Source organism: Pteropus alecto, unplaced genomic scaffold (genome assembly GCF_000325575.1).
Source record: "Pteropus alecto unplaced genomic scaffold, ASM32557v1 scaffold40, whole genome shotgun sequence".
Lineage (NCBI taxonomy): Eukaryota > Metazoa > Chordata > Mammalia > Chiroptera > Pteropodidae > Pteropus > Pteropus alecto.
This window is the reverse complement of record NW_006431919.1, coordinates 12,157,635-12,169,710: the sequence shown is the minus strand read 5'-3', so window position 1 is coordinate 12,169,710 and position 12,076 is coordinate 12,157,635. Positions and strand designations below refer to the sequence as shown.

General features: G+C 33.8%; 1 pseudogene; it reads left to right on the top strand.

Moving 5' to 3' along the window:
• The first annotated feature begins 8,982 nt into the window (after positions 1–8,982).
• LOC112475277 lies at positions 8,983–9,101 on the top strand (annotated as a pseudogene).
• The last annotated feature ends 2,975 nt before the right edge of the window (positions 9,102–12,076 follow it).

Genomic DNA, 12,076 nt, shown 5'->3' with positions numbered 1-12,076 from the left:
CAAAAATATGTTCTCCAATGTCTCTAAGTCCTGTCCCTTCTCAAAACCCTGTCCCTAAACACAATTATTCTCACATCATCAAATGCAAATAAAACTTGCCTCTGTGCATGGGGTCTGGAGTGAGGAGGGAGATGATATTATAGGTTTGATTGGGAAAATAACTTCATTGGATTCAAAACCCCTTACCTGGAATCCTTTGGGCCAGATGTGTTTCAGAACTCAAAATGTTTTTGATTTTAGATAAAAAAGCACAATATACAATATAACACAACCATTAATATGTCTTTAGCAAAATGTGTGACTATTCATACAAAAAGAAAAGAAAAGACTATGTATCACTTCCTATCAACTCAGGTCGAGAGGGTTTGACACCAAATGAATCATAAAAACATTTTTGATATTGAGGGGTATTTGGATTTTAGAATTGCAGATAAGAGATTGTGGACCTGTATCATGGTCTTATGGCCTGTTCATAAGCCAAAGTGGCTGTATCATTGCTATTTACTGTTAAGTATTTCTTTAGTTTGGATGGTGGTAGAAAATGATCTTTGGTTAAATATCCCAGGTCTTTTTTCATAGATTATTACAACACTAATTATTCATCAAGAATGAAAACATCAGAATTTACTTCATCATTCTTCCTTTAGCTTTACCGTACATTTTACTTAAATTAATTTTGCTCTCATTTTAAGAAAGAACATCTACTTTGAAAATTTCATTTTAATATTCTTATATAGTTTTTAGATTTGTATATAGCCACAGAAGGATATTTTTAAAATTATATCTATGCACTATATAATAGAGATGTATTGGATTTTAAAGGGATTAATAAAAATGGGCCAAGGCATGATGTCTAAAAAGAATGGACACAAAGGATAGGATGAAGACCTAATGTATCATAAAGAGAGAAAGTCTAAATTTTAGCTTGTCTGTCTTTGCTGGGGCCTGACTTCCTTTTTGTTAGCTCAACCTAAATACCACATTTTTGTGAATATGCATCACATTTATTTTGAATTATTTAATTTAACTTCCTTTCCAGATGAACTAGCTTTATTAAATGCTTGCCATGGATGGGCAAACAGAGTTTATGCAGGCTATAAATATCTATGATTAGTTTGGTATAGTATATTGCAATCTAAGGTGTAGTAATTATGCATAATATTTTCTCCTAAGCTTGATAAACCATTTGGGAACAAAAAAAAAGAAAAACAAATCTTAGAAAGTAATTTAGGCAAACTCTATGAATGTATGATATTTTCAAACCTTATATTTCTCTGAGATCCTGATTATACACACAAACACACACACACACACACATACATACACATTCACACAATTTAAGTCATGAGCTAAAAAAGAATAAGTTTTACTCTATATGCCTTAAAAATGGGTATAATCTAAAAGTTATATTACTTGTGATATACCAGTTTTGATCCCTCTAACATAGTTACTAATTTTGGTGTGATACTCAGGCCACTTCCGCAAACCAAATGATCTGCTGTATCTATTATTTCAATATATATAATATACATGTACAGTGTTTAACATATGTGCATTGCTGAGCTTTTACATAACCGCTCATTTTATATTTCTAACCACCATTAAGAAAACTTGTTTTATGTTATACATATCCATGTATGGTATAACTTCTTTGTACCAAACACTCTAGAAATTATACACAGAATTAAAAACTTAGCCCTGCTATTAAAGGCCTCGGAATCACTGCAGATGATAGTACATGTACAAATCTATTTCTGTCCATTTGGATTCTCCACTGCATTTCACACTAAGTATTCTCTAACACAATATATATTATCTGCCAACCCCCAGCCATTCTCCCAGTTCTCAAACCCAAAACCTCAATAGTCATGTTAATTTCATTTTATCATATGCAATATTCACTAATTTGTTTGCTAGTCATCCATTTGTTTAATTTATATATGTAACTTACTATGCAAATACCTACTATGTACTAGAAAATAAATAACAAAAAAACATAAAATGGGAAGCATCCTCTTGATAAATTCACAGAAAATAAATTACAGTGTATTAGATATTCTCAAACAGAGTTGGGGAAAATGCTACAGTAGGAATGGAGCAATTCTGCGACACATCCTGGCTATATGGCCATGGCCAATTACCTTGCCTCTCTGAGCCTCAGTTTACCCAGTTATAGTGGAAGGACATATACATTCCTTCATCATAGTTTGGAAAAGAAGATTACATGAGGAGAGCCACACAGAGACATTAGCACAGTGCGTGACAAATAATAGCATCTGAGAAATGTTACCTATTATTATCATTAGTTTTTTTAATGTTGCAAAACAAGATCATTTGCCATCATTTAGGTAGGGCTATAATCTATGGTTCTTTCCTTATAGAAAAAAAAACTTCTGGAGAAACCACACAGGAAAAAGCATATAGTATCATACACCTGTGTCTACAGAGGTAAGGGTTCTGATTTGGGGGAGCTCTACACTCTTTTTAATGGCTTTCCATCAAAGGAAGAATAAATTGAGAATGATTAAATTAAGTGAACTGGAGAAAGCCTATTACTAATGTAAATCATTATAAAAGCTTCAGTAGGCAAAGAAGTAAAAAACTAGAGAATATAATGTAGTATCTTTGGATAGTCTTCTGGTAGACAATTAAATTGCTAAAAGTGAGACGGTACCATTAATAATTGCAATTTCATTTAGATATAATTATTCATTGTGGTCTCGCTAGCTTTCTTAAGCTTAAAAGTGGAAGTGACCCTTTTTTTCTAACTGTACTTATTCCTCTGAGTATTTAAAATTGTCTCCATTTATCTTCATTCACCTTGTACCCAGTGGATAAGAGGATACTTCTTTGTCTCTTTAAGATGAGAGTATCAGATGAAAACATTCATTCCTCCATAAAAAGACTAAGAGTACCTACCTCCCTGGAGATAATAAATATGCTTACTTATTACATGTCTAGTATGACAAGTGAAAAAAATATTTCTAGACAGAAAAGTCCGAAAAACAGTGATGAATTATGGTGGACTATAATAGTTCTAAAACAGCCCAATTCTCTACTCAAAATATGTCACAAATTAAGAAGAAAAAAAAAAGACACTTCTTTAGCAAAATCCTTAAAAAGCCACTACCTAATAATTACTGTGTGACTACCTACCAAACGCATAATTATATCCTCTGTTTATAGAGTTTTTTTTAGTTACAAAAAACTGTCATGGTCACTACCTTTTATGATTAAAATAATAGCAATAATACTTAAGATTTATTGAGAGTACTTACTATGTGCCAGATGCTTCCCATAAATTATCTCCTTTAACTCTCCTTTAACTCTGATGTGGTTCCTATTATTCTATAATTTACAGATCAGAAACTGAGATTCGGAAATGCTAATTTGCCTAAGCTTTTGCAGATACTGAGTTATAAATCCAATTCCTGAATCATCTCCTTAAGTATGACCCTATGCAGTTTCTCTTAAAAGCTTAACCTCTGGCAAGGTAACAGGACAGGTATTTATTTATTTATTTTTAACTTTTAAGTAATTTAAAAAATAATAGCATCCAAGAAGTCAAGTCATTTGGACAGGAAGGCATAGTTGGCCAGAGGCAACAAGGACAGGACTTTCAGCTGGGAAAAGGAGTCCGTGACTTTGGGAGTGATACCCAGGTGTCGCCTTTTCATGCAATCACAAAGCAGAACACAAAAATAACATACTATTAACTTTTTATTTTTTTAATTTAGATAATGTTTCGACCAACTAAAATTTCTAGCTTTATAAAGGTGGACTCAGTTCCTATTTTGTGGCTAACTTAGGTTTACTTGTTTATTTTTCTGAAATCTTGAAATCACTTATTCCTTCTAACCAACAATGTAGTCACCAAGATGTGTGTTTTTGTATGTACAAATGTGTGTGGACAGACACAAATACAGAGACACACAGACACATACATAATCACATTTATACACACAGTGCAGTTTTAAACCCATAGCTCTATTTTAACTTCAGAACTTTAATTAGCAATGAGATCACTGACCATATTGTTAACATTTGGAAAGAGAACTAATGAAAATATAAATTCAATGGTGCCTCTAATGTCTTTAATGAAGGACAACAAGACAAGAGAGGAATAAAAATCTGTCCCCAGATTTCATTAGAAAGCATTTCAAGCTCATCAGATTTATAAATACTTTAATGTTTGAGTTTGGTGAACAATGCAAGAAGCTTCTAAAAACAATAAAATGACTGGAAAGCACTCAGTGAAGTAGTCAGGTTAAAGTATTGAGTTTTAACAAATCCTCAATGTACCTTAGAAATCATTTAACTAAAAGAACATAGATTTGGCACCGAATCAGGGTGTTCTAATGTTTTCATTGCTGTCCTGGTTAAAACAGGCAATTATGCAGGTCCAAATCACAAAATAAGTGATTCAAAAGTTGCATGTCTGAATGAAATAACATACACAAATTCAATGTAATTCTGAAGCTTAGCTAATCTAACTCACATCCTCCATACAATAAAATCTCTAGGTGTAGATGTGAGCCAATTCTATCTTAATACTCGTTAGTGGTTCTAATGAATTTAAGCAAATTTTTGAAAAAGCATTATGAAGCTGATTTTTTACTGCCATCCTTGATCTCTTAGGCATAAGGTCTTATATATTAATCTGCAAGTTGCAAAGAATGATAAAAATGTACATATAAACTGAGATACCTGTTCTAAAAGAAAACAATATAATGCTATAGGCTTCAATAATAACTGGGTCTGAAATTGGGTGCAGGGAAGGTATTCTGAGGAAATAATTCCAAATGTGATCTTAAGTCTGATAAAAGTTCACTATGATCAAGAGAGAAGGAAAAAGGAAACAGACAGGATAACATAATAAACGTTTATAAATTTTAGACAACATGGAGCTCTAAAAAAATTGAAAGGTCTAGATGGTCAAAGCTCAGAGACTGAGGTAGCAAGAAATGCTCTATAATGCAGGAGAGGTAGAGGGCAAAATCATGCTTGACCATGTAATATGTGTTAAGAATTTTCTGTTTTTCTTTTATAGCAGTGAGAACCATTGGAAAGTTTTTGTGTGTGTGTGTGTGTGTGTGTGTAGACATGTGAGGAGAAAGAGGGTAAAATAGTAGTAAATTTGGGAAAGAGGTATCAATTAAAGAGAATCAGTTTGGTATGATTTTTAGATGCCATCAAGAGTAATAATGTAGGAAGAAATGCCTTAACTCCTAGTTACTTCCCTTGAATCCCCCACTATACCATCAATTTCCAGTTTGTATTCAGCGGTTTCTTTACCTGAGGAATTAATTTCCTGCTATGTACAGACTGGTCATTTCACCAACTGTTGTTCTTGGTGATTTACAATGAAGGGAAACCAGTTTTAAAGTCAAATACTAAGTGGTGTAGAACCTTCTGGTTGTCTTCCAAGTATCTCATTCACCTTTCTCGGAGACACAAGTTCCATACAGATATTTATCCCCGCCCTATACAGGTAATTATCTCAAAGGAACATGTAGAAACAGCTACATAAAACTGTGAGGTCTAGTGAAAAATAAAAATGCAGGTCCTTCATTAAAAACAAATTATTAAGAATATTGAGATGATGTTAGCACTGTATTAAACTAAGAATGACACTCTTCTAAGCTAGGGGTCCTGTGCTAACATGAGATTGCACGGCCATGAGATTAACCCAGGAATTTGGTCTGTCACAGCCAAGAGTGAGCCTGATTGGCCTAGAAATGATTATAGGGCCAAAATCTCATCAATGAAACATGGGGACAAGGATGTAAGTTCAGTGGCTTCTGTGAATGTTCATGTTTCTTAGGACAGAATGTTAAAAAGAGCCAATCTCTTTACTTCCTCTTATTATTCTTTTTGGATTTGTTGGCTACAAATTTTGCATCCATCTTGAGTGAAGCAAATGTTTAAGATAGCAGAGACCAGAAATAAAAAGAACTGCTGTAGTTGATCACATTGTTGTGCCATTTTCTTTGTCATTTATTATTTTGAGTTAGTTTTTTTGTTATTAGAAGGCAGAAGCATTCTAAATGACAAAAATAACAAAGTCTCTCAAATTAAATTTGTGAAAAGCATTATTTTTTCAGTTAATATTTGGTGCATTGTTAAATATTTTTAGAGCTGTATATGCTTGGAAAAAATGGGTATTAGCTAGGATAACATAAGTTGGTAGTTTATTTCTCAAACGATAAAGAGATTATATGACAAAATAAAGTGCAATAAATTTATTTATGTTGGCATATTATAGAAGGATCAATGTTTAATTGCAAGGTAACTGCCAGGTTAGTGACAATATTTCAGGCTTGCTCCTCTAACATGACATTTGAACATGTATTTTGATGCTATTTTTGTAAGAAAGATTTGTAATGAAACAAGATATCATCTAGAGCTCTCAAAAGGCAAAAGAAAATGACCACATACTGCAATCAGATAAGCAAGTGTCAGACAAGACAGCAACTATGAAAATTAACCAGAATAAAATTATGTAAAACAAGATTGTTTTCTCTGAAGAATTAATTAGAGTAGCTATCCCAACCTGCAACACCTTCTCCATTCCTATCCTTCTCAGTTTCTATATGGTTACGTATACCCTTTAAACTTTAACAAAAGAATACCATGAGATCTATTTACTTTACTGTAGTGAGTCCATAGAGTAACAAAACCAACACATTTTGGTTTCATCCACTGAACAAAGTTATTTTTAGGAAAAGAAGTGAGCACAACATATGTTCACATCTACTTGTTCTGGGTCCCAGAGGCAAGAAAGGGGCAAAGTCAAGTTTGATTCCAGGTCTGACTTTGAAGATTCTGTTCTTAATTCATGAAAATCAAAATCTTCACTCATATATAAAGTCATAGGTATAATGGAAGGAACCTCGCAATGCTGAGCCAATAAGAAATAGGAACAAAAGCTACATAGTAAGGTTAGCTAAGTCTTAATTGAAATGACGTTGTTCCTGAGTGAATTTAAAGGCTTAGTGGATATGTTACATGTAAAAAGAAGTAAATAAACTTTAGTCAGCAAGTATAACATATCTCCTGCAGTTTGCTCTTACGAGTATAAATATCTCCTGCAGTTTGCTCTTACGAGTGGTCCTGGGGTTGTGTGGATGGTAGGACCTATTTGAGTTGGTTAACTTGACAATATGGTGTGAGATGACTCTAGCCAGGGGAGACAAGGCAATAAGTTCCTGCACCATGATTTATCCCTGCCCCAAAGACAACTTTAAATCCTCTTGGAGAAACAAGAAATTAAAAGCTAAAATGGCAAATGAAAATATTAAATGCAAATAATGTTTCAATATAAAAGAAGGAAAATGTGTTAACTGGAAATAAATTATTACCTTTCAAGTGAATCACAGAGAATGGAAATTTTAGATGTTCAAAATATCGAGAAGACCCTTTTAAATGGTTTGGTTACAACAGTTGTGTACAGAGGGCAGATATGAGCCAGGTTTCCAAGGACAGGTTGAACTTATAGTTTAGGAATGGGATGATATTCCAGGATGGTGGGAAACGGTGAGTAAAAGTACAAAAGTAGACAAGTGTAAGTGAAAACAAATGTGGGAAATATTGAGATTTCATATAAAGAAGAAAAAAAGAGCACAAAGTGAAAAGTTAGCTTGTGCCACGTCCTGGATGGCCTTGATTCTCAGACTATGATTTTAGAAGTAAACACTGTAGATAGCCCCAGGATATATTGAATGACAGGCTAAAAGTATAATTTGAAGTTGTTCGTGTGACACTATAGGATAGAATAAATTAAGCAAGGAGAGTCCAGAGTCAGAGAAACCAGTCAGTAAGAAGTATAGTCACATTCTAATATGTATGTGACAGTGGGTATGGGGAAAAGAAAGATAAAAAGAAAAAAAATCAATAAAATTATTAACTGATGGGATAACAGAGTGAAGAATAATGCGGTAAATTTGATAATTCCAATACCTTAGCCACGGAGGCAGGGATAAATCCAGAAAGTGTTGTTTTAAGGTGACAACAGAAAATGTAAGTAGAAATATCCAGCAAGCTGCCCTGTAATGGAAAGTAAAATATAGATCTGAGAGGTATCCTCATGGAGTGAATGGCCTGATTATTAATGGCCTCTCCAAAGCAGAGAGCATGGGCAAAGAACCACAGAGACATTTGTGCTTCCTCAACTCTGAGGCAGCAGTTCATTTCTTTGCCCGGAAAGTTCTTATCCACTTTCCCACCTGTAAATTTTTTACTTACTGTAAAGTTTCGGTACAGAAGTCATTCCAGCATGGCTTTCTCTGACAACTGCAGAGTATTTTCTCTTGTTTGCTCCTTGAGCACCTATTTATTCATTAATCAAGTAATTATTGAGTCCCTCCTTTCGTCTTAATGGTGTTCTAGGTGTAAAGGAACCAGTGGTAAACAGAACAAGTAGTGTCTTTGCTTATATGGCATGCTTACATTCTAGTTTGGTTAGATAGCATATCAATCAATCAACTGTTCAATCAACCAAAATATATATTTCAGGTAGTGATGAATGTGTTTCAGTGGAGGCTATTTTAGATTTTGTAATCAGAAAAGCTCAACTGACAAATGTCTTTTGATCAGACATCTAAAGAAAGTAAGTGAGGAAACTTACCGACAAGGAGAATGTTCTAAGCAGAGTGATCAGCAATTACTCTGACCTTGAGTGGGAGCATGCTTAGCATGTTTGAGAATCAGCAATGGAAGCTAATGTGACTGGAGTTGAATGGACGTGTTTGGAGTAATGGTGAGTGTCAGGAAAGAGTCTGAGAAAAATTTTCGAGATCCAGATCTTTAGAGTCTTATGGGCCATTCTCAAGGATTTGGGAAGCCACTGGAGGGTTCTGATTGGGGGAGGCAACTAGTCTCTGTGCCGACTTCTAACTGCGATCTCATGAGCATGAGTGTCAGCAAGGAAGTGAAGAAGGCCTGAGATACCAGTAGCTCTCAGTAAACAATGTTAAAATGTGGGTCTACGGCCATGCCACCCTGAACAAGACCAGTCTTGTCTGATCTCGGAAGCTAAGCAGGGTCGGACCTGGTTAGTACTTGGATGGGAGACCACCTAGGAAGACCAGGTGCTATAGACTTAAAAAATAAGGGATAGTAAACTGACAAGATCCTTGCAATCTGTGAGGTCAACCAAGGGTTGCCTTGCCTAAAAATAATAAAAACAAACAAATAAATAAAAATAAAATAAAAATAATTTTTTAAAAATGTAGAGATAATGGAGATAATGATATGTTTTTTAAAAAGTATGTGTTAGGGAGATAAGGGACTAAGAAGTAAACAGCCAAGGGGGTAAAGGAGAGAAAATAAAAAACTTTCTAGTACATACTTCAGTGCCTATTTCCTCCAGCGGGCTGTGCACTCTTATCCAGCTGCTCATGACTCACAGCTAGCTGCCCGCTTCTCCTAAGAACATCCCTAGGCTAGATGGCATCTCCTCACCCAGGACGTTGAGCCTTCCTCCCAAAGCTTCTTTATGGCCAATGATTGACAGGTATAGGAAATAAAAAGGCAGCCCTTTTGCCTCTGAGAGGGAACAACTCCGCATTGCAGTTTATATTCTAGGGCTCTCGTCTGTGGGTTAGACCAAGGCTACACTTGACCCAAGATCACATCCTTGCTCGGTTCCACTTTTCCACCCCATCTGGTTTCACAACACTGCTTCTCGAGAATTTTCCTAAGGAACACTTCCTCAGTCAGTCACTTTCAGGCTTTGCTTCACAGAAACCTGACTTAAAAGAAGTCTTGCATTTTCTGTTATTTTCATTTTCCACAGGACCTAATAAAATACGGAGTATGCCATCAGTGCATAATAAATGTTTGCTAAATTTAAAAACAGATAAGAGTTGTTAAAATGCTTAGAGAATGCTCTCTATTAACATCAAGAAATACCATGCGATATTTTAGCTTTCAGGGTACTTATTTCTAATTAAATAATTTGAGTAAAACTGACAGAATAAGATTACATATGCATACGTAATTATTTTATTTGTACTTTATGAGTAAATAATTCATATTTTATAATGAGTCACTTTCTATGTTTAAGATAACTACACATATGTGTCACTTCTTGATCTATAAAACAAATAAGAAATTTTCCAAATTAACTTGAGTACTTTTTGCCTCCTCTTAAGACTCTTAGTAGATACCAATGAATATGCTAAACTTTATCATTTGCTATCTCCCATGACATTTAATTTCAGTCACCTGACTACCCAGGAATGTTGAGAAAAAAATAATTTGCTGAGGAAGTGCATTTTAAACCTAATGCACATGATGGGGTGAGATAAGGCACTAGAATATTCTATGCTTATTTGAAAGCCCATAATTATATTTGACTTCCCTGGGAAAAAATACTAATTAGGAAATTCTATTCTCTATCCAGTTCAGAAAGCCTGATTTTTTTGTAGTATATAGGGATAAACCCTGTCTTTTCCATCCTGTCCTTTCCATTCACTCCAATGCTTTTCACTCATTTTCATGAAAAATTTCACAATTCTTTTGGGCGTCATCTAGTCTACATTTTTTAGTTTGGGCTCATGCACTTTCAGGTTTTATTTCATTTTGTTTTGCCATTGAACTTTCCATCCTATTAACCCCATGTAATATGTTTCTTGCTACATGCTTTATGATCACATATCCATTTTCAATTGCCAATATAAATGGAAAATCCTTACTAATTAGAAAGTTTATTATAACCATTCCAATGAAATATAACTGGAAATCATTAGCCTCGCTAATTTTGTAATATTATTTCAAGATTACCATACTGGTGAATCTATTTCAACATTATTAGAAGTATTGGGCTAGGTATTACTTGCAAACTTAAGCTATCTGGTCATTTTCCTCAGTTCTTGTATTTTTTAAATGAAAATTTCTGTATATATTGGTCATTGACTATGCATAAGTTTCTGTGGGAAGAAAGATGTGTGAGAATCCCCAGTACTTAAAAACCTCACTGTCATCCCGAAGAGAATCACATATATGCAGTACATAAGGTCACTATCAGAATTAGACAATAAATTATGAAATAAACTTTCCTTTGGTCCTTTTCTTTGTTCCCCACTGCTTACAAAATCAAAGAAATGCCATAAGCTGGCACTTGTTAACCTCTAATCCTTGTATTTCTGCTGTTCATATTTTCTTTTACTTATTACTAAAAAACAGTAATCCAAAAACACTGTAGCAATGAGTGGAAGATACAGAAAAGTAAAAGGAAAATCTCCTTAATTACAGTACCAGAAAAAAAAAAAACATAATTAACATTTTGTTTTATAAGCATCTTGCCTATTTCTATGTGTACTCAAAGTTATATTTGATAGCAATACCAAAATGAATGTTACTTACCCTCACTTCCCTGTCTCTTTACAGCTGTTTTTGCCAATGCTTTATGCCATTCCATTGTATGGATGCTCCACAATTCATTTTACCAATCTCATGAGATTAGACATTTAATGTATATCAAACTTTTTTGTTATAGTGGTCTGATAACTTCCATTCACATGAATCTTTATGCACACACCTGACTATTCTTAAAGAATAAACACCTAGAGGTGAACAATTGCCAAAAGAGATTGAACTTGTTTTCATTAGCTTTTTAGCCACTTGTAATTTGTTTTGTCCATTCGTCTATTAGTAGCATTGTATTTTATCTTAAAAATAAACACTTTGTTATTATATATTTGTTTGTAATATATGTAAAATTCATATCTCAGTTTATATTTTTTGATTATTTCAATTATTTCTTGTTATATAGGAGTTCATATATATACATATATATATTTGTGTGTGTGCTACATTTATCTCTATATTAATTTGAGTTTTTTGATTATTTAAATTATTTCTTGTTATATAGGAGTTTATATATATATATGTATATATATGTACATTTGTGTGTATGCTACATTTAGGTCTATATTAGTTTTGGGTTTTAGACTTAGGTCTATGATCCACTGAGAGTTAAATTTACATATAGGTGAGATAAGGGTTGAGGTTTTGTGTCTTTTTGTTCTTTATTGTTTTGCATATAGATATTAAATAATTTCAACATCATTTG